This window comes from Mus musculus, chromosome X (genome assembly GCF_000001635.26).
Source record: "Mus musculus strain C57BL/6J chromosome X, GRCm38.p6 C57BL/6J".
In the NCBI taxonomy this organism is placed as follows: Eukaryota; Metazoa; Chordata; class Mammalia; order Rodentia; family Muridae; genus Mus; species Mus musculus.
In genome coordinates this window covers 135226497-135245929 of record NC_000086.7, presented here as the reverse complement: position 1 = coordinate 135245929, position 19433 = coordinate 135226497, and the positions used below count along the sequence as shown (strand labels likewise).

General features: G+C 40.4%; 1 non-coding gene and 1 pseudogene across 1 annotated transcript; both read right to left on the bottom strand.

Moving 5' to 3' along the window:
• Gm15022 (predicted gene 15022) lies at positions 5024-5778 on the bottom strand (annotated as a pseudogene).
• Positions 12537-12679, bottom strand: LOC115489228. The gene has a single exon (XR_003953190.1). It is a non-coding gene; the product is annotated as a small nucleolar RNA SNORA48 (small nucleolar RNA).
• Positions 12680-19433: the final 6754 nt, after the last annotated feature.

Genomic DNA, 19433 nt, shown 5'->3' with positions numbered 1-19433 from the left:
TCCTGGTGCTCTGAAAGAAGCGGTAGAATGATCACTGCAAAAATTAAGGTAAATGTGGTCTGTAAAACAAGCTCCATGGCAATACAGTTGGATATCCTCAAAGAAAAAAATGAATACAAACAACATTGTTTAAGATAGTGGAGATCTCATTTATTCTCTTTTGTGATTTTTGTTTTTATATAGGAATATAAATCTTTGAATATGAGAGCTGAACTAGATTAGGAGTTTAAAATAATTCAGCAAATTAATGGTATGAAATACTACCTTGTAAATTATCTGTCTCATGAACTTGCTCAATAATAAAACTTACCTGGCTACATCTTAAAGGCATAAACTCTCATATTTGACACTAATTAAAATATCCACTCAATAAACCCGTGAATATGGTATGTATGTAGGGATGATGCTACCCAAGAAATATTTGGGAACTCGTGGCAGAAAATGAGACTTCAAAAATAACCCCCCCCAAAAGAAAATGAAACAAAACCCTAAATTTATTCAAATGAATAAGTACGAAAGAGTCATATGTAAAGATGATCACTAAAACAATGCCTGTAAGAGGAAAATTATCTAAGTGTGCATCAGTAAGGAAAAAAAAGAACTAACTGTAAGTTATAATTATTGAATAGAATATTAAGCTGCTGTAAACACAAATACTCTATTCATAGAACACAATTTTTAAGAAATTTGTACTTCCCACCTATATCCATAAAAGGAACTCTAATTAAATTTAATGGGTCATACAGAAAAAGAAGTGGAGGAGATAATTGTTGAGAAGAAAAAGGGTTCTCATGACAAGAGGAGGAGGAATGAGAAAAGCTAATGAAGAATAAGAATGACTAAAATTCATTATGTACATTTATGAAACCATCGAAAAAAGTTCAGGAGATAAAATAAGTAAAACTGAAAAGAGATGCTTATGTGAATGCACATCCCCTTATATATGCATACATATATATTTAAACATATAAAATTATTTATATATGGCCAGGCAGTGGTACTGCCTTTAATCCTAGGACTTGGGCGGCAGAGGTAGGTAGATCTCTAAGTTTGAGGCCCACTTATTCTATAGAGTGAGTACCAGGTCAACCAGGGCTACACAGAGAAACCTTGTCACAAAAACTCAAATAGTTGTGTATATGTATATGTTTATATTGCATACTACACATGGAAATGTTTGATTATGATATTATAGCATATTTTATTATTTAGATATTTAATAATTTAATGTGACTGACTACAACTTTTGTGAATAAACTGACTTTCTTTATGGAGGAAAGTCTGCATGTATACATTTGTAAAAATAATACCAATATTGGTATTGGTTGCTCTCCTGACTGGATGGCTCCATATTTTGTCCAACTGGGCACCTTGGGGATGCATATCACATTTGTGAGAGGCTGGTGTCAAGGGGCTGGGTGTGCAGGGTTACATGGACAGCCACTCTGGGCCAGCCCCTTGTTCTGTGAATTTGAAGCCAGCCTTGTCTAAAGAGTAAGTTCCAGGACACCAGGGCTATACAGAGAAACCCTGTCTTAGGGATGATGAGCACAATAAAGAGAGGCAGAATTGGAGACTCAAGGATAGTGAGGAATTGCCTGATGTGAGCAGCTAGTGAGTCTATCTGCTCCCCCAACTCCCCCCCTTCCCATCTAAGTCACACCTCCTGAGTTTATCTGCACCTCCCTTGAGTCTAAGCCACTCCTCCTGAGTCTACATGCCACTCCCCTTAGTCTAATCCTCTCCCCTGGGTTTAATTCACACCTTCTGAGACTACCTGCCACTTCCCTTGAGTCTAAGCCAGGTCTTCTAGGTCTAAGACAAGCTCTTGAATCTAAGTCACGCCTCCCAAGTCTAACTGCCAATGTCCTGAGTCTAAGCCGCACCTCCTATGTCTACCTGCCACTGCCCCTGATTCTAAACCAGGCCTATAGGTCTAAGGCACGCCTCCTGAGTCTACCTGTCACTCCCTCTGAGTCTAACACCCGCCCCTGAGTCTAAGCCCAGCCTCCTGAGTCTATCTGCCACTCCCCCTGATCCTAAACCACGCCCATGATCCTAAGCCTCTCTCCCTGATTCTAAGACTCCCCATGATTCTAAGACATGCCCCTGGGTCTAAGACATTGCCGCCTGATTCTACCTGCCAATCTCCCTGAGTCTAAGCCAAGTCCCTGAGTCTAAGACATGCCTTCTAGGTCTAAGCCATGCTCTATAGTCTAAGCAACACCTCCTGAGTCTAACTGCCCCTCCCCTGACTCTAGGCCTTGTTTCCTTAGTCTAAGCCTCCTGAGTCTACCTGGAAGTATGGTGGGGTCTTGCCTGTGGTGTCACTGAGGACCATGTCTGGGTTGGTGGTCCTGTAGCAGCAGAGGTCTGTTACCACCAAAGGCCAGGCACCTGGGCTGCCACCCAGGTCCATGTTGACAGCTGACAGCTGTGCAGAACTGAGTTCACCCCTCACCTGAGCATCATGAGAGAGCTAGCCTAGAGGATGTGAGAGCAGGAGGGCTGCCCCATCCCTAGCCAGCTGCAGTATCAAGAAAGAAGCCTGCACACTGCCCAGGAAGCACAGCAGAGCTGTCCCTAGTTGTAGGAATTGGAAGTGATCCAGCCCAAAGGGTGTGAGCCTGAGAGAGCTGGCGCTGCCACTTGTTTCCTGTGTGTTGACATGGACAAGAGAGGAGAGAGAGAGAGAGAGAGAGAGAGAGAGAGAGAGAGAGAGAGAGCTCCTGTCCTCCTTCTTGCTACCTGTGGTAGGTAGGAGACCTGACCCTGGGATCATGAGAGGAGGAGAGCTGTCTCTGCCCTCACCTGATGCAGCACTCCTGAGAGAATGGACCCTACACCTAGCCTGGGCAGCACAGTAGAGGTGACCCTGGTGGCAGGGGCATGGACAACCTAGCTCCAAGATGCAGTATGGGCAAGGGAGAGAGAAGCCTTCCCCCACCCTTGCCTCTTGTCACCTACCCAGGCAGAAGAGCTGGCCCTCTGAGGTCATAAGAGCAGAACTTCCCCTTTTCCTCACCTACTGCAGCATTCAGGAGAGAACAGGCCATGCTCCTTGCCTGGGAAGCTCAGTAGAGCTGGCCCTGTTGGCAGAGGTGTGAGTGAGCCTCCCTGAGGGTGAGAGCAACTTGTTTTCCTAAAAGTGGAGTGGATGATGGAGAGATACCTTCCTCCCCACCTCATCCTTCATCGCCTATGGCAGAGCTAGCTGGCCCTGAGATCATCAGTGTGGGAGAGGTGGCCCTGGCCCTCACCTGTTGTAGCACATAAGAGAGGAGATTGGACCCTGCACCTTGCCTGGGCAGCAGAGTAGAGCTGTCCCTGATGGTGTGGGCACAAATGAACTGGCCCTGAGGTCATAAGAGCTGGAGAGCTGTCCCTGCTCCTTGCTGACTGCAGCATTGGGTGAGCTAGCCAGGGCACCGCTGGAGAGCTCCCCTGATGGTGTGGGTGCAGGAGAGCTAGTGGGCTGATCAACTCAAGATACCTACCAGCCCCTGATCCAGGGCTTTGAATTGGCCCACCCCAACATAGACCATATTGATGAACTGCTGGAGTGAATGAAGGTGCCCTTCCTACAGATCCAAAGCTGCAGGATCCCCATAACACAGGATAATAACGGGATACCTGAGAGGAACCCCTTTGAGGTTCCAGTATTGATTGTGTAACAGAAGTCAGAGGCCTCAAACCAGACCAATGACTCATTGCAATGAGCATTTGCAAGCAAAGAAGTGTGGACAAAAGGGTGTACTATGAGACACACTGTAACACACTGCAGCTTCCACAAGGAAGAAAATTATTTTCTTTTGGGGAGAAGGTTGCAAGGGTAGAGAGTGAGTATGAGGAGATAGGGAGATGAGTGGGATTGGGGTGCGTGATAGCAAATGCACAAAGAACCAATAAAAAGACGAAAGAATACCAGTAATAATGAATTGTGGGTTAAATCAATTAATAAACTATTTTATCAAGTTTAATAAGACATTAAATATAATTAAATGTTTGCTAATCTGAATTTATTTTTGTTAACTTAATATTTTCAGGAAAATAAAACAAGGCAGAACAAGTCATAGTATATGATTCGATTAAAATAGATATGTGGGAACATAGACTGTGAGCATGTGAATAAAGAATTCAGTAAGAAGTTATCACTGTTTCTTTTCTGTAGCTATGATAAAAACACCCCCAGAAACATGTTAATGGAGAAAATGTTTACTTCAGTTCATAGTTTTAGGTTATATAACATCATACTAGGAAGTTATCGAGGCTTGAGGAAACTGTTACACCCCAACAATAATCAAGAACAGAGAGAAATGAATGCATGCTTGCCAGTGCAAGTTGCTTTCACTACTTAGTCTATGACATCCTGCCCAGAAAATGATCTTGCCTACAACAATTAAGATGAGTCTTCTCATACTATATAACATAACTAAGATATTTCCCCCACAGGTATATCCACAGGTCAATCTCCCCAGTGATTCTAGATTTTGTCAAGTTCACGATTAATACTAACCCACATAGAAGTCATGCTAAAATATTTATTTTTATATATTGTATTTTACATTCCTATACTAAATCCTTGAAGACAAAAATATTAATATTTCAGACAATGATATATGGAATCAACTGTACTGATTTTTTAGATATACAACTGAGTCCCAAAGGATCCAGAAAAAAATGTATACAACTCTTCCATAAGCCCTTACAAATATTAATTATACCTTACTAATACCACAGTTAGAGCACCATGTTGTGACATGAGTATAGTCCATGCCGCCCAGCCCTTTTATAACTTTTTGTTGCAGATTTGTGACTATCTCTATTAACATTCTCTTATGTAAGTAATTTGTACAACTTTCTTAAGATTTTTTATTTTGCTTATTTAATTTTGAATAAAAGCTAAATTAAAAAAAAAAAAGACTTCCTAAGCCTGGTCTAACATTTGGCTGTAGGTCTCTGCATCTGTTTCAGAGAGCTGCTGGGTGGACTTGCTCACAGGATAGTTCTGCTAGGCTCCTGTCTGTGATTCCAGGCTGACAGATACAAATATAGCCTGGGGCTTCAATGTAGTTGAAGGAGGAAGGCAGGTCTGCAATGTGTCCTATATATCCCTTGAGGACGGATTGGCATATTTCCCCCTAAATTTGCAGGGGTGCCTACTGCATTCATTTCTGTCTGTCTCACACAGGGAATCTGTGTATCTAGGCCAGCAGTGACAAATATAGCTGTCAACAGTGCCTTCACATGTTGTATCATTGTGAGAAGGCTTTGACCAACAAAGGGGCGTCTAGGTCTCACAAATATGCTACCCATGCAGTCACAGAAGTAGTTGTTTCCTCCATCCACACATAGACCTCCACGGAGACAGGGCTGACTGGCACACTCATCAAAGTTGAGTTCACAGTGGTCTCCAAGGAATCCAAGTGCACAGTCACAGAAGTAAGCCCCAAGAGCATCCTGACACCATGAGCATCCTGGCACCATATAAACTCGGCTGTGATCAACATTCATCAATTTCCAACTCACAGTCCACACCAGAATACTCTTGAGGACAGACACATGTGTATCTTCCTATCTCCTTAAAGCATACAGCCTCATGCATGCAGGGATCAGAAACACATTCATATGCTTCCAAGTCACAATGCCTGCCTTGGTATTAAGGCACACAGAAGCAGGAGTAGCCATTGATTCTGTCCTGGCACACAGCCCCATTGTGGTAATGACTGGAATCACGCTCATTGTGATCTGTCTCACAGAATCTTCCTGCATATCCAGAGTTGGGGGAAGGATTGAGGAACCTGGAGGGGATAGGGACTCCACAACAAGAGCAACAATGTCAACTAACCCATACCTTTATGAGTTCCCAGAGACTGAACCACCAACCAAAGAGCATAAAAGGGCTAGACCTAGGCCCCTACACATGTGTAGCAGATATGCAGCTTGGTCTTTATGAGGGTCATTATACAACTGGAAGATGGGTTTACCCTGAATCTGTTGCCTCCTTGTAGATCCTGTTCCCCTAACTGGGCTGACTTGTCTGGCCTCAGTGAGAGAGACTGTACCTAGTCTTGCAGTGACTTGAGATGCCATAGTGGGTTGGTATCCAGGAGGAGACCTCCCCTTTCTCAGAGGTGGATGGGTAGAGTGGGGGAGGGGCATATGAAGGGGTACTGAGTAGAGGGGTGGACTGTGATTGGGATATAAAATGAATAAATAAATTGATGAAAAAACTGTATACAGAAAGATGTCAATGTAAAATAAATTTACCAAAATGTTAGTAGTTGAGAAATATGATATATGTGAAGAGGTTCTTTTACAGTATTTTTCAACAGCACTCTGAAAATTGCAAATTATTTCATACCATTTGTAGAAGGACTGTTTATATAACTATAACAGATTCTCTTCCTTGTATTGTTTTGTTTTGGTATCTGTAACAAAGTTTCCCAGCTTCCCTTGGTGTGAAGTATTAAGGAATTTATTTACTTTTATTATCTTTTATTTATCTACTTATTATATTTAATTTTTTGAGATAGAGTCTCACTGAATTGACCTGGATGGCATGTAACTTGCTACGCAGCCCAAAGTGGCTTCAGACTTGGGATAATATTCCTGCTTCTGCTTCTTGGTGCTGGGATCATAGGTATGTATAACCATTCCCAGCAGAATCAAGGAAATGAGTTTAGATGTCCAGATCTGACTGGTTTTGTACACTAAATTGTTTAGAGAAATAAATGGTATTCTTAACCTTTAAAGTGGTGGACTCAGAAAACATTTAAAAGTATTCTTTTTGAGAAGAGAAAGCCAACAAGGAAGAAATTAAAGATTTAAAGATAAGACAAACCAAGAAATTACAGTATTTTTTAACACATTAGAGAGCATTACTCATACTTCAGAGAAATCAAACTGAGGCAATAAAAATTCTATGACCAATACAAATACTGAAAACATTACCAACAGTGACAATTCTAGGAATTTAAGACCAACACTTCTTTCCCAAAGATGTTTAAAGGGAAGCTCATTCAGGATTTGCTCTAATAGTAAAAACTACAAACAATCCAAATAAAGATTATTTCCTCCATTGTAAGGAATTATATAAAATAACATGTGATATATCATGTTGTTTTATGTGGTTTTCTTGCAACCAGTAAGTAGCTTACTTAAGTGGGTTCTTACTTAAGTGTGCTCTACAGGAAGCCAACTTGTAATTTTTTTCAAATTATTATTTTTCACTTTTCTCAGTACCATTTTTCAATAGTATAATATTTCCTAATTCATTCAATATGCATTATCTACCTTACTATCATTTTTTTTCAATATTTGGGTTGGCGATTAATTTTCAGTTTTGATTCATTCATTATTTTAAAAGAAATTTACATTTATTTAGTGTGTGTGTGTGTGTGTGTGTGTGTGTGTGTTTGTGTGTGATGGCCTGTATGTAAAGGTCAGAGGAATACATTCCATTTTTCATCACATGGGTCCTAGGGATCAAATTCGGATCATCAGGCATGGCTGCAAGCTGCAAGCATCTGAAGCTCACTCATAAGCAGAACTGTATTTATTCTGTGAGGTGTTTTCATGTTTCCGTTTTGCTAGCAGCAGCAGAAACAGCAACTCAACACTGCGCGCAGTGCCACCTGAGGACCCTCCTTCAAAGCCTAGAAAGGCCTCTCTTTACTTGCATTTGGGGTTGGGGGTGTGTGGTGTTCAGAAGGCACCTGAGTTATGATGAAGTGAAGTTGGTGATTTAGAAGGAAGACAAGATGCACTTAAAAAGAATCAGCTGTGGACAGAAGAAAACAAACTCCTCAAAAAGTCTCAGCTGTATGACTTGAAAAGTTTCAGCTGTATGACTTGAAAAGTCTCAGCTGTATGACTTGAAAAGTCTCAGCTGTATGACTTGAAGCTTTAAAGCTACTTATTCAGAAACTGATTAGAGGTTAAAGTATGTGCTATTCAACTCGTTTTTCTTATCTGTGGAGTTCTGTCCTTGGAGGAGAATATTTTTAGGTGCATTGCGTAGGCTTGCTGCTAGAGAAGGGAGCAAAAATTGAGATAAAACATTAGTCAAAGGCATCTTTATATGCGGAAGTCAAGGGAGGACAGACTTAAGATACAGTTCAGTAGCCCGATGGACTCTTGTATGTTTCTCAGAGAAAGGAGTACAGATCTTCCTGCAGGTATTCTGTTCAATTATGTTGAAAACTTCTGAATTTTCAGCCAGCTGGAGATGAAATCAGAACTAGAAATGAGTAGGGGGTTTCTCTTTCCTTGGATCCCGTATTTCCTGTTTATGTATAGTGTTTCAGTTTTCTGTATGTCAGTATAACTTCAAGTTATTGTTTTGAACTGTTGAAAGATATCACTACTACTACACTTTCAAGGTAAGGTTAAGCATTATTATAAAGTGAGCTAGGTAGGAGTCTGAACTTGAGACAGGGTGGAGGAAAACAAATTTCATCATCTGATCAAGTAGGAAAAGCCACATAAACCAATACCAGGGTTGGGGTCACCAGTACTAGTACTTTGACCAAGTGATCAACCCTGGTCACTGCTAGCATTTCTTTAAGCACATTTCAAGGCTAAGAGATAAATATTGTCTCTGACCTGTGGCATGTCAGGGGATCAGGAACCAGACCAGCATCCAGGAAACCCACAATTTTTCCAGAGCAGTAGAAATCAAGGAAAATCTGAACAAAATGACAGACTTTGACTCCTGAAGGAAAAACTGAATACACGAACAGTATGTAGAACTCAAATGCATATTTTATTAGAATTTCGGAGTTGAGGCCTAGACCCTTAATGGCTGCTCTACCTACTGCCCACACTAACTTATGGTCAGATGTGTGACCTGGAGAAAGTTTCTGGTGGACTTTGAGGCAGAGCTGCATCCAGAGCACTACTGGATGAGCATTAAGTCTCTTAGGTAGGAGAGACTGTGAGAAAACCATGAATCTTACTATAAAGCATTCATTCAATTCGGTTTCTTGTTTCTTATCACATAAAAAGATGAAATAACAACAAAATAGTTATGAGAAATTACTGTCAGACACAGCTGTAGAGTCTGCTCGACTTTCGAATTAAGTTTATTTAAGAAGGGCTCAAGGCAGATGTACCAGAGAAGCTTGTACAGGATTTTGGAGTGGATGTGCCAAATAGGCTGATATCATTGATATGATAAATGGAGGAGCAAATGATATAGGAAAATTTATGAAAGATGATAGACCTAAAGAGAAAATGAACCAAACACTAGTTTAGGTGCAACCTGTGTGTTTTACAAGGAATCTCTCTCCTCATAGTCAGTATGATGAGTTTTGCCTTCTGCCTTAAAACTTTAAGTCAACAATCATATACTCCCTCCTTGTAAACTTAAAATTTCTTGGTATACTTTTCATGATCACTCTTTTGATCTTCTAATTTATGGCTGGAATTTAATATTACCTCAGTCTCTATAAGTCTCTAAGTTTCTTCCATCAGCAGGGCATTTCAACAGCTTGCATGGGATGATATGTGATATAGCTTGTAAAGTTAATGCAGCAGGCTTAAATTCAAGAAGATGATGTATTATCTCATTTAAAGGCATGAGTGTTCATATGTTATGTATTATGCATATGAAATATGTATTTATGTATACAAGTTGAAATTTTTGTACTTAGCATAGTTGATGGAACTTTTTGTTTGGGTCATTTTACCCTTTGTGAATATTTTTCTTTATTCTTGAGGATTGTAAATATGTATACAATGAAATATGATCACATCCACTGACTATTTCTCCACTGATTCTTCTCATACTCCTGCCAACATGATCTCCTTCCCAAATTCTCAAATTCTCAAATTCTCAAATTCTTAAATTCTCCTCCTCCTCCTCCTCTTCTTCCTCTTCCTCTTTCTCTTCCTCTTCCTCTTCTTCTCTTCTTTTTCTTGTTTCAATAATCCTAAGTTGCTAATATGCATATGACCTGGAGCCATCAGAAACCTACCAGTGGCCACATCTCAAAACAGAATAATTTTCCTTCCTCCAGAAGTTACCGTCTACACAATCCATGGCAGATATTTTGCTAAGTTGATCTTGTGTAGGTCTTGGGCAAGTAATGGCAAATCTATGAGTCCTTGAATGTGATGAGTGTCACATCCAGAAATCAAGATTTCACAGCACTGTTCCCCAGCCTCTGCTTATTAATGTTTTGTGCTTCATCTTCTACAATGTGACAGAGGTTAGTGAATATTGTTAAAGATTTCTCAGTTGGAGCCTAACAGTCACATATTCTCATCATGTAGAACACTTAGAAGTCTCACTAATATAGGGGAATGCCAGGGCCAAAAAGTGGGAGTGGGTGGGTAGGGGAGTGGGGGGGAGGGTATGGGGGAATTTTGGGATAGCATTGGAAATGTAAATGAGGAAAATACCTAATAAAAATATTAAAAAAAGAAGTCTCACTACTAAACGCTGCCTTTGCACAAAAATACCTCTGCCCAAAATTATGCATAGTCCAGATCCATTGGGAAAAAAATAAATATTTAGAATGTAACTTAACATGATCACTTAACAATAGTAAGTTCTACCCTAGACGCTATGATTTATCCCCATTAAGCTATGGTCTTTTGATAGGAATTATAGTATTAGGCATGAAACTCCCCTTCTTTGGAGCAATTCTCAAAGCTATTCAGAAAGTAGTTAGTGATTCCCATAACAGTTGTACCAGTAGTGGATATCTCTTCCCTGGCAGGTTGATATACCTGCATGCTCTAGTGCTAAATAAGACCACTGATATCTTTTATCCCCCATCAACCTGCATATCACCTCCAAAAACTATGAAATCTTGCAATCAGGGAGGAACTTTGCAGGTTTGTTCAAGATTTATTTGTTTATGTTCTATAGCCAAATATTGGTGTTTTCAGCAATAGAAACTTACCATGTGGTTATGGTAAAGGCAATATGCATAATCTGTTTTGTTTTAGAGACCTCCATGTACTGCCTACCAAATAATGTAGGAATGTACCCCATGCCTTGCACTGTGATTTTCATTTTAAAACCAGTGTCTTCTAGAAGCAGTATTGTTCACTCATCCAGGGAAATTCCATTCTAAAATCAAAGACACTAAGTTTCTGGGATGCTAGTAGATATCCATCAAAGAGTGTTCAGTCTAACTGATCCAAGTTTTGCTTTTGCTACGTGTGTCTGTCTTCCTTAATCTCCAATGTTCCACAGCCAGGTTTATGAGACCAGATGTGTGGGCCTTGCAGCTGCTCACAAATATCTATAACTCTAGTTTTAGGAGAGCTAATGGATTTTTCTCACTTCTACAGACACTGTGCACATGTGGTATACAGATATAACACAGATAAAACACCCATATCCATAAAGTAAAATTTTTAAAAATCATGATATGAAATACATACTATGATTAAATTAACAGGCAGTCATATATTTCAAATCCAGAGGAAGGTTGAAAGATAGTAAAATTGAGATGGTTGTTGGAGGCTTGTCTTAGAGTTTCTATCACTGAGATCCAAAGTAACTTGGAGAGGAAGAAAGAGTTTATCTCATCTTACAGCTTGTAGTGCATCATCCAAGGATATGAGGGCAAGAACTCAAGGCAGGAACTTGGAAGTAGAAACTGATTCAGAGGCCATGGAGGATGGCTGCTTACTGGCTTGCTCAAGCTGTCTTCTCAGTCTCATGTATTCCCCAGCCTTTAGCACATGTGTACAGTTGGTGATATGTTAAGTACAATGGTGATATTGGCTAAAATAATTATTTGAGAAGATAAGGCTCATCAGTTAGGTAGGGTTTGCACCCATTTATGCAACTTTGATGTAGCAAGTTTGCAATTTTTCTATAATGGAATACATTTCCAGATGAAAATTAAGTCCAGTTAGCTAAGAGATTACATTAAACATAAGCAAAGAAGCTGATTTTATATAAGTGTGATTACTTCTTTTTTCATTTGGATTCAATTTACATGAGTTTCATGCTTAACTGTCAGCATGTGTATGTCTTAAAAGTGACACAAGTTCTCTGTAATGTCAAAAAGACATTATTTTAATGTCTTTTAGTTTTAATATATTAGCTTTTACTATTTTTGTTGAAGAATTTCCTCCACTTACATTTATGTTAATTATTGATAGGTAAGGTCTTAGTATTGACATTTGTTATTGGTTTTCTGCTACTTGTTTTTCTTGGTAGTTACTCCCCTTTCCATAACCTTCTCTCATAGTGAAATGATTTCTCTATTAGTGGGTTTTGGTTCAGTGAATATTATTCGGATGTCATCATTAAAATTTTTTGTTGGGTGCTTAGCATTAGGCTAAGAAAAATATTTTTCATTATAGAAAAGCTATTTTGAAATGATGATGATGTTGTTTGTGAAAATAAAAGAAGAAAATACTAAAAGTATAATCCTTGCAGCCCATTCTTCCCCAGAACTCATAAAGATAGGTGAGAGAAAGAAAAGTACAAAATTAACCTTTTTTCTCTTATCTTTTTCCTTTTTAAAAATGTTTTATATTTTAAATTTATTTTATTTTATATTATTTTATGTGCCCTAGGCATGAAACAGCTTTGGCCACCAAGTCTGGCATCAAACTAAGATGAACAAAGGCCTGCCATCTTCTCTGCCCTGACTGACACAAGAACACCACTACCAACAAGGTGTCTCTTTGCCCATTGCGAGGGGTGAAAATAACCCTTTTTAAAAAATACAACTTGGAGTTTACTCCTCCCCACATCATCACACTTTGATTTTAAAATGTTTCTTTATATTTTATTTGTTTACTTTATGTCTTTCGTAGCTGGTGTCTTTATTGCTGTGATTAAACTTCATTATTCAAAGCAAGTTGGAGCAGAAAGGGTTCTTTCAATCTACAACTCCCAGGACACAATCCATTACTGAGAGAAATCAAGGCATGAATTCAAGGCAGGAACTTGAAGGCCAAAAATGAACTCCAAATCTGACACAATATTGCAGTTAATGTATTAGTCAGAAACATCTGGTAAAATTCTTTTTAAGGCCTGAGAACCTGGGGGAGTCATCTTGGTTCCCGGGTCCCTAAGAGACTAGTCTGCACAGGTGAGAGTGTGGACTACAGAAGCTACACAGCTTCTGGGACAGGCAGAAGTGACACAGCTTCTGGGGGAGACCCCGTTTTGGGCTCCAGACATCGAGGCACCTACCCCGCCAGAGGAGAGGTGTCCGCCCCGCCCAGGAGGGCTTTGCTGGAGCACCTGGGGGAGCCATTTCTGGTCCGGGATATCTCAGAGACTAGTCTGTGTAGGTGAGAGTGCAGACAACAGAAGCTACACAGCATCTGGGACAGGCAGAAGCAGCACGACTTCTGGGGCAGGCCCTGTTGCAGGCCTTGATCTTCAGCCAGGAGGCAGGTCCAAATGCCAGATATCTGTGCACCTTCCCTGCAAGAGGAGAGCTTGCATGTAGAGAGTATTCAGACCACTGAAACTCAGGAGAGATCTAGACTCCCAGGTCTGCAGACAGAGGCTCACAGAATCATGGGAAGAACAAACTCCAACCAGAGACAACTATAAAAACTAAACCCAGAGATTACCAGATGGCAAAAGGCAAATGTAAGAATCTTACTAACAGAAACCAAGACCACTCACCATCATCAGAACCCAGCACTCCCAACTCAGCCAGTCCTGGATACACAAACACAACCGAAAAGCTAGACCTGGATTTAAAAACATGTCTCATGATGATGGTAGAGGACATCAAGAAGGACATTAATAACTCATTTTAAGAAATGTAGGAGAACACTGCTAAAGAGGTACAAATCCTTAAAGAAAAACAGGAAAACACAAGCAGGTGATGGAATTGAACAAAACCATACTAGACCTAAAAAGGGAAGTAGACACAATAAAGAAAACCCAAAGAGAGGCAATGCTGGAGATAGAAAACCTAGGAAAAAAACCAGGAATCTTAGATGCAAGCATCAGCAACAGAATACAAGAGGTGGAAGAGAGAAACTCACATACAGAAGATTCCATAGAGAACATGGGTACAACAATCAAAGAAAATGCAAAATGCAAAAAGATCCTAATTCAAAACATCCAGGAAATCCAGGACGCAATGAGAAGACCAAATCTAGGGATAATAGGATTAGATGAAAATGAACACTCTTCAACTTAAAGGGCCAGCAAATATCTTCAAAAAATTATAGAAGAAAACTTCCCAAACCTACAGAAAGGGATGCCCAAGAACATACAAGAAGCCTACAAGAACACCAAATAGACTGGATCAGAAAAGAAATTCATCCCAACACATAATAATCAGAACAACAAATGCACTAAATGAAGATAGAATATTAAAAGCAGTAAGGGAAAAAGGTCAAGTAACATATAAAGGCAAGCCTATCAGAATTACACCAGAATTTTCACTAGAGACTGTGAAAGACAGAAGATCCTGGACAGATGTTATACAGACACTAAGAGAACACAAATGCCAGCCCAAGCTACTATACCCAGCCAAACTTTCAATTACCATAGAAGGAGAAACCAAAGCAGTCCACGACAAAACCAAATTCACACATTATCTTTCCACAAATCCAGCCCTTCAAATGATAATAACAGAAAAAAAAACAATACAAGAGGAAATCTCAATTCTGAATATGTATGCTCCAAATGCAAGGGCAGCCACATTCATTAAAGAAACTTGAGTAAAGCTCAAAGCACACATTGCAACTCACACAATAATAGTGGGAGACTTCAACACATCACTTTCATCAATGGACAGATTGTGGAAACAGAAACTAAACAGGGACACAGTGAAACTAACAAAAGTTATGATACAAATGGATATAACAGATATATACAAAACATTTTATCCCAAAACAAAAGGATATACCTTCTTCTCAGCACCTCATGGTACCTTCTCCAAAATTGACCATATAATTGCTCATAAAACAGGCCTCAACAGATACAAAAATATTGAAATTGTCCCATGCATTCTATCAGATCACCATGATCTAAGGCTGATCTTCAATAACAACATAAATAATAGAAAGCCAACATTCATGTGGAAACTGAACAACACTCTTCTCAAAGATACCTTGGTCAAGGAAGAAATACAGAAAGAAATTAAAGACTCTTTAGAGTTTAATGAAAATGAAGCCACAATATGCCCAAACTTAAGGGACACAATGAAAGCATTTCTAAGAGGAAAACTCATAGCTCTGAGTGCCTCCAAAAAGAAATTAGAGAGGGCACACACAAGCAGCTTGGCAACACACCAAAAGCTCTAGAACAAAAGGAAGCAAATTCACCCAAGAGGAGTAGAGGGTAGGAAATAATTAAACTCAGGGGCGAAATCAACCAAGTGGAAACAGGAAGAACTATGGAAAGAGTCAAGCAAATGAGGAGCTGGTTCTTTGAGAAAATCAACAAGATTGATAAACCTTTAGTCAGACTCACTAGAGGGCACAGGGACAGCATCCTAATTAACAAAATCAGAAATGAAAAGGGAGACATAACAACACATCCTTAAGAAATCCAAAACACCATCAGATGCTTCTACAAAAGCCTATATTCAACAAAACTGGAGAACCTGAATGAAATGGACAAATTTCTAGACAGATACCAAGTACCAAAGTTAAATCAGGACCAGGTTAATAATCTAAACAGTCCTATATCCCCTAAAGAAATAGAAGCAGTCATTAATAGTCTCCCAACCAAAAAAAGCCCAGGACCAGATGGGTTTAGTGCAGAGTTCTCTCAGACCTTCAAAGAAGATCTAATTCCAGTTCTTCACAAACTATTCCACAGAATAGAAGCAGAGGTACTCTACCCAATTCACTCTACGAAGCCACAATTACTCTGATACCTAAACCACAGAAAGACCCAACAAAGATAGAGAACTTCAGAACAATTTCCCTTATGAATATCGATGCAAAAATACTCAATTAAATTCTTGGTAAACGAATCCAAGAACACATCAAAACAATCATCCATCCTGACCAAGTAGGTTTCATTCCATGGATGGTTTAATATACAGAAATCTATCAACGTAATCCACTATATAAACAAACTCAAAGACAAAAACCACATGATCATCTTGAGGGTGGGACCATCTCTGGGCTGGTAGTCTTGGTTCTTTAAGAGAGCAGGCGGAGCAACTCAGGGGAAGCAAGCCAGTAAGCAACATCCCTCCATGGCCTCTGCATCAGCTCCTGCTTTCTGACCTGCTTGAGTTCCAGTCCTAACTTCCTTGGTGATGAACAGCAGTATGAAAGTGTAAGCCAAATAAACCCTTTCCTCCCCATCTGCTTCTTGGTCATGATGTTTGTGCAGGAATAGAAACCCTGACTAAGACAAATTGTTACCAGCATAGTGGGGTATTCCTGTGACAACCTGACCATGTTTGGGGTAGGACTGTGGAAGGACTTTTGAACTTTGGGCCAGAAGATCCATTCACTGGTAAGAACTTTGTGAAATGTTGTGTAGGAGCTTGGAAGATAATGTTGAAAACAGTGCAGAAGATGGAGGCCTGGCTTGTGAAATTTCAGAGGGAAGAATTTTTCAGGGCTATTGCTAGTTTGATTGTGAAGATTCTGCTGTTCTGGTTAGCTGGGGCTGAAGAATCAACTGTAATTAACAAGATACCAGAACTACTAAAGCAAAAACTTTACATTACTGAGGCTATTGATGCTGGTTAGCAGGAGCTAAGAAATTAGCGGTGATTAAGAAGAGACCAGCATCATTGAGGTGACATCTTCTGGGAAGTGTTTTTTGAGAGCACAGAGGCTGTGTTCCAGAGATAACCAAGGTTGTACCTTGTGCTATGGTTGGACTTGGTAATATATAAGAGTTACCCAGGTGGTACTGGTTTGAAGGCATGAAGGGGTCACACAGAGCAGCTGAGGCTTGGCACTGTGAGAGGCCATGGAAGGCCATTGGTGAAGGTGCAGCCTCAGTTGAAATTGATGGCCCAGGACAAAAGGGGTCATGCAGTGTTTTGGAGATGCCAGTACCATGAGATGACCACCAAGAGCAGCAGCAGTGGAGTACAGGCATCTGGAGCCTAGAGGACGACACATGTGCTACAAAGGGCATGGTTGGAGAAGTGACCCAAGCCCTTGAAGGAGCCCAGAAGATCGTGAGTTGGATCCCAGAAATTGGATGGTTAGAGATTGATTTTTGCCTTTGATTGTGACTGTGCCCTGATATTTTCCCTCTTGAAGGAAGAAACTATTTTAGTCGAGTCCACAGTTAAGAGACTTTTAATTCTAAAAAAACTTTGGATTTTAAAAGATATTGGACATTTTAAAGGGATTGACTTTTAATATGTAAAGACTGTGGGACTTTTAAAGTTGTTTAGATCTTGGGGATGAATAAGAAATTAAGGGTTGAGGCTTACTAGTGATGTGTTTGTGTGTCAAGTTGACAAGGGGTCAATTGTACTGGCTAGTTTTGTGTCAACTTGACACAGCTGGAGTAATCAAAGAAAAAGGAGCTTCGGTTGAGGAAATGCCTCCATGAGATCCAATTGTAAGGCATTTTCTCAATTAGTGACCAAGGGGGAAGGGCCCCTTGTGGGTGGAACCATCTCTGGGCTGGTAGTCTTGGTTCTTTAAGAGAGCAGGCTGAGCAAGCCAGGGGAAGCAAGCCAGTACGGAACATTCCTCCATGGCCTCTGCATCAGCTTCTGCTTTCTGACCTGCTTGAGTTCCAGTCCTGACTTCTTTGGTGATGAACAGCAGTGTGGAAATGTAAGCTGAATAAACCCTTTCCTCCCTTCTTGGTCATGATGTTTGTGCAGGAATAGAAATCCTGACTAAGACAATACCTAATAAAAATTCTTTTTAAAAGTAGTCCATCTTTGCAAGCCTACATCTTGTGCTGTAGTGAGATCCCCTGAACCTTATCTATAATCAGTGACTTATGGTCGGTTGTACAGCATTCTTTACCGTGCTAAACTTCATAATGGAGAAAATCTCACAATTTTTAAGTAATGATTTAGGACTGACTTCCATGTTTTGTTTTGTTTTTTTTCTGCATGTGGCTAGTGACTCTTGCCTTATTGTCTTTCAGTTTTTGGAAGTGTTAGAGTAGGCTGTACAGTAGCCACCAGTGCTGCAACAGGTACCATTGGGTACCTATGAGGTAAAATAGGGAAGATTAAGATGCATGCTGCAATTATCTGCATACTTTTGTTATGAACTTGTGGCTTGAGACAGCTCTATACAGTGAGAAATTCTGTTTGACAGAATATAGTTCTCTATACTAGGGCCACAAGTCTCTATATGGCACTGTAATGGGTCCTGATGATCTGCTTATGGGTACTAAGCTAAATGCAGGGACTTTTGGGGTTTTCCTGGTGAGGGGTTCATTATAGAGTAGAAATGTAACTCTGTTCACACAGAGGATAAGGAGCATGTGCTGACACAATAAAAAGGCATCTGTTGCTGGGCACGGTGATATGTACCTGCAGTTTTCATTTCAGTACTAGAGAGGCAGAAGGATATGGATCTCTGTGAGTTCAGGCTAGGTAGGACTGCATCATGAGAACCAGTATCAAAATTGGCGGGTATGGGGATAGGCATTTATAAGCAATTTTAAAGAGGGAAACCTAAACTACTTCTGCTAACACTTTCAGTTAGCAGAACTGTGAAGAATCTCTTTCTGCAATTTAAGCCACCTAGTGTGAGATATTTTATTATAGCAGCACCAATGGACTATAGCACCTGGTACAACACAAATGGGTGATTTTGGAGACCTTGGAGAAAGGGAAATACATAGAAATTACATTATGATTCAGAGATTGGTTTTTTTGGCTAGGATTTTGCTTTAAAACAATATCAATATTTTGGACCTAGACTGAACTAGGCCAAAGTAGTTAGACATAACTGTTACCATACTGTGTGAGTTGTTAACTAGGGAATATTTTTTATTGTGGAAAGCAACAGTAATTTAAAAAATGTATATCTTAGCCATACACCTCAGAAGCATTAAGAATATTCACAATGGACCTGGGTGAGCCATCTTGGTTCCCCGGAACCCTCAGAGACTAGTCTGCACAGGTGATAGTGTGGATTACAGAAGCTAACAGATCCTGGAACAGGTGGAAGTCACACAGCTTCTGGGGAAGACACCATTTCCGGCTCCATACATCCTGGCACCTTCCCTGCCAGAGGAGAGGTGTCCGCCCGGCGCAGGAGAGCTTTGCCAGAGCAACTGGGGGAGCCATCTCTGGTCCTGGATCTCTCAGAGACTAGTCTGTGTAGGTGAGAGTGCAGACTACAGAAGCTACACAGCTTCGGGGACAGGCAGAAGTGACACAGCTTCTGGGACAGGCCCTGTTTCAGGCCTTCATCTTCTGCCAGGAGGTGGGTCCAAATGCAAGATATCTGTGCACCTTCCCTGCTGGAGTGGAGCTTGCCTGCAGAGAGTGCTCTGACCAATGGGACTCAAGAGAAAGCTGGTC